This window comes from Athene cunicularia, assembly GCF_003259725.1.
Source record: "Athene cunicularia isolate RWA chromosome 2 unlocalized genomic scaffold, athCun1 chr2_part1, whole genome shotgun sequence".
In the NCBI taxonomy this organism is placed as follows: domain Eukaryota; kingdom Metazoa; phylum Chordata; class Aves; order Strigiformes; family Strigidae; genus Athene; species Athene cunicularia.
The window spans coordinates 106,844,597-106,849,433 of NW_020799095.1; positions in this window are offsets into that span (position 1 = coordinate 106,844,597).

A 4,837-nucleotide genomic window follows, 5' to 3' on the forward strand; every position below is an offset into this window, starting at 1 on the left:
AAAGAAAAAGAAAAAGAAAAAGAAAAAGAAAAAGAAAAAGAAAAAGAAAAAGAAAAAGAAAAAGAAAAAGAAAAAGAAAAAGAAAAAAAAGAAAAAGAAAACACCACGGAGGGTGGGAGGCGGAGGCCTGCGGGTGCCTGAGACCACGAGGTGGCAGCCTGCGACCGCGCGTCCGCGGCCTCCCGGCGCTCCAAAATGCCCGGGGTGACGTCAGGGATGCTGAGAGAGGCTCCGCCAAGGCGGGTCACCCGCGGTACCCGAAAACGGGGTGATTCTGCCGGCTCTGCAGGGCACGGGCAGCACAGCGGCTGGCAGAAACAGCCCGCGGCAGCCGGCCAGGGTTTTCCAGCGGCGTCTCAGCTGGAAGGTTTTTTGGGTTGGTTAGAAAGACAGACGTCTTCTCTGGCAATAAAATGTAACCAGCTGTGCTCAATAAAGCCCATGGCAACAAAGAACAAGGTCCTGGACTGCACTACAGTCTCTCTTTTCTAGTGCTTCCTTTCGTGTAGGTAACAAATCCCTTCCAAAGAATAACGATTTTTCCAGCTTTGTCAGATCTCTTAAATAAGATGTTCTCTGGCAACATTCCAACACTTTCAGGTTCTCAAGGGATGAATCCCTTAGGAAACATTCACAGCATTTTTCTTTCAGAAGTTTTGACACATTTTGTATTGAAAAGATAAACAATACTCAACCCGATTAAAAGAACTGCAGCTAACAAAAGGTGCCCTGGGGGAGCAGTAAGTTTCCTTACTGGTCTTATCATCGAATAACGCTGGAGTAAAGCCTGTAGCGGCACCTCTCCATCTCCCTTTCCTTCACTCTTCTTGCTCTTAACTTTGCATGGTTTCAACCCGAGGCAGCGCTACCAGTGTGCTGGGCTTACACCGGTGATGAGTCAAGCTATGCTGGGGTGGTGGGGAAAGACATCTCAGCATCCCAGTTCACTGCATGAAGGTTTCTGTATGACTATCACCCTAACTCAAAAGTAACAACGGATCAGTGACACCTTTAGAAAAGAGACCTATTGTGGATATATATATTTATATTTTTTTTTTATCAGCAAAAGTTAAGATGGGATTGAGAAAAAAAGTTACACAAAACGTCACAGGATGTCCCCTCCCTCAGAAAGCTAACAGTCTTGTTATGTGTTGTGCAACACAGTACATTTTTCACCCCTTTTCTCTCTCCTTGGTTCATAGGTTTTCCACAGAAAACTGTTTATCTTCTATTAGTGCTTCTTTCTTTCATGGTTCATCCTTTCCATCCCACTATGCTGGAAGACTCATAAGAGAAGATTAGACTTAACCTAGGGTCAAGACTAGACGTATTTGCCACAAAGACACTATTATGATTATCCCAGTCATTGGGACTCACTTGGTAGTTTCCGCAGCATATAGGCAAGGGCATCACGAGAGGTTCCAGCAATTCCTTTTCCTTCTGAGCAGAGCTCAGCCTGGAATGAGAGGCAAGTGTAATTCTGATGGATCTGCTATGTCATTCACAGCAGTCATATAGGGAAAACTATGTAACCACAAGGTCAGGGATAAATTAGTCATAAACCCTGTCATAACTGGATATTCTGACAGATAGCAAGGCTGCCATAGTCCTAGTAATTTAGTTTTCATGGGTGCAAGGAATTTAATTTTTGGTAACTCTGGTCAAAGATGGAGTATAGGCTGCAGATGACTAATCACAAAAACAGTAGGATGTTGGTAGGAGTGAAAAGAGAATGCTTTCTATTATTGAAGGGTATTTTTCTTCCAGAATGACTTCAGATGAAGGCCCCTACCTGATCTTAGGCAAAACCTTTTTTTCCCCAAAAGCAGACTGCTCATGTGGGGCAGCAATCAAAAGCAGAGGTTGTGTGTATCACTGCTCAGAAGTACACGCTGATCCCTCTGTCTGATCACTTCTCTGCTTTCCACCATCTCCACACGGCAAGCTCCCACAGGCCCCTACCTCTGGAGTGGTCCCCGGGCACTGCTGTGATGAAGTCAATGCTGCTCATTCAGAGTGAAATCCCCAAAAATCTGTGTCTCAGAGCGAAAGATCCAAATGGACTCAGATGGGAAGGAAAGACAAGAAGTGACATGACCTCCTGTCCTCCTCCAGGGTGCTGTGCTAAAACAAAACAGCCGCAAGGGCAGCAAATACCTCCTGCAACTTGCTGCTAAGGATGGAGAGAAATCAAAACTTGATTCTCGTCTTCAAGTCTGAAAGAGACTCACAACATACATGGGAAAAATCTGTGCTGAGGTAGGAACTGCAAAGTGAATGTTTGCCTTGTGTTTGATCAGCTGAATTAGCAAACACCAGCAAGAAGAGTTCCATTTTTGGACCCACTACTCTAGTCACTAGTTACCCTGGTGTGGCTGCTGAGCTGAAAGTGATCTCAGTAAACACAGTGTCCTGTTTCAAAATAGGTTACCTCCGAAGAGAAATTACATGCAAAGCTAAGGCAGAGTGGGGTGACAGGAGAATTACACAAACTCTTCAAAAAAAGAACAGTGCATGTTCCTTCCTTCTAAAATTTGAAACCAAAAAAAGCCCCAATGTCTCCTTTGTAAGAGGCTCTGTAAAGCAGGATGTCCATCAAACACAAGGCCTTGAGTAGGCACATGGGCAGCACATGCAATGTCAGCTACAGTTTAAAACACAGAGACTGCCCCAGAAAATATTATTTCAGCCTTGTTATTTTTTGAGTTACTGTGTCCCTGGGATACTGAAGCATAAAAGACATTGAAAAATACCAGCCTCCTGGACAGCAAGTATATTGAACTGCTACAGAATTTCTTTTCTGTACATTGCTACTTTCTGTTTCTGCATTTTATTTTCATGACAGTCTGTGTCCATCACCTCCTGAAAGTGTATCCTTTTGTTTACCTCCCTCCCTCCGCACACCCTTCTGTTGGTTTTGTAGCTCTTGTTTCTCACCATCTCTCCATGCCAATCCTACCTTTTACTTCCATTTTAGTTAAGCGGTTCTCTGCCTCTCCTTCCCTGCTCTTCTTTAATGTTCAGCTCATGTTTCCTCCTTCCCCTCAGTCCCAGGAATGGGTTCCTGTGCAACTTTGCCCTCCTTTCTGTCTCCTCTTCCTCACATGGTTCTCCCTGGTGCAGCTTTTCTACTCTACACCACGTTTTTTTACTTCTTTCCCACAGGAATATGCCTTTGCTCTTCATGTTTCTCTGAATGCATGTGCTGTGCACGACCATTTTCCCCTACCATCTGACAAATTACATCTCCTTCCCAGACTCCATTTCTGTCTGCATCCCCAACACTGGCCAGCTCTGCTGTTTCCTGATTTTTCTGTACCTTTTTCACTGGTTCCCTCTCAAACCCCACTCTAAAATTTCTGCCAAAGAGTTGCCCTTAACATTTCATAATTACCTTGACCACTCTGCTTTCTGAAGCTGCTTGACCACTTTTACTTGAGGGAGCACAACAATGTTGGCTGGGAAAAGAGAAAAAAAAAAAATGGAGATTTTTCTCAATGAAGGAAGCAAATGAGCAACCTCCAAAAGATCTGAACTCTAAACTGTTTTATACACTTTTTCCTGTGTTCTCCCAAAATAAAACATTCAGAAAGACTAGGTTAGGACTTTAGTTTCTGAGACTCTCCCTGGGAGCAGAGGCCCTCCAGGTATCCTTGTAGGCAGAGCCTGTGGTGCAGAGACTGAGTGTGGAAAGGAAGAGCCAGTTCAGGATCCTGACCAGCCCCTGAGGACAACAGATCGATGGAGGGGTAAGGGTGGGATAGGAGCACAGCAGCTAAAAATAAGAACTCAAATAAGTAACTAAAATGTATAATTACACAAGAGCACTGAATAGAGTTTTCGGTTAATCTGTGATCCAATAATCTTCTTTTGTTGCCACTTAGCAACAGAATTACAAACTGAGGATGGAAAGCCAGAGTGACTTAAAATTCCTCTCTTTGCTGAGCAGAGAGGAGAAAAGGTCCCTCTCTGGTTAGATACAACAGGCTTTTCAGGTACTGGATCTATTGTGTCTTTCAGCACTATTATGTAGACACCTGAATTTCAAGTTGCCCAAAGTCCAGCTCAGTTGGGCAAATAAAATTGTTTATAAGAATTAGCAAACTTTACTCACAGAAACAGGATTAATCCAAACAAATGCATCCATGGACTGCATTAAGGTCATATGTTGTAAGCAGGAGAAATGTGGAAGAAGGGACCGGTGGGCCAGAACTGCTGCACTAGAAATTACTCTTAACTGTCAGATAAAAACAACAGCCATCAAACATTTTGGGGGATCCACAATGTCACAGAGATGCTCAGAGAATGGTGCAGGAAGGCATTATCTTAGTGCAATGATCCCTAACCAGAGTCACTGGCCTTCATCACTCTACACATGTAGAAACACTCTACACCCAGCAGAGTGCCAACCTACCTCAGCCCTCTCCTAGGATCAGCTATTTTCATGAACACCACAGAAAGTGTTAGATTTAGGTAACTACCACCAAGCTCTTTACATCTCATCCTCTTTTTTCTGTCTCCTTCTTACCTTTTTCTCTTTCTTCTTCTTACCTTTTTTTTCTTCTCCTGTGCTTTTTAACTAACGAGTCTGGAGCAGCCAGACAAGCCATCATCTTTTGCAATGTTGCTATGATTCTGGGGGCAGAGAGGCAATTCAAAGACATGCTACAAGCTGCTTGACAGCGAGGCTTAGTTTCATCTCAGAGCGGCTGGTGGGACTGCACACCCTGCTTGTCATTCAAACCATCAGCAGATTCTCCCTCATAGTCCAGCTTGGATGCCTTTTTCTTTGCGTGTGCCATGATTCTCAGAGACAAGTCTCCAGCGACAACAGCTT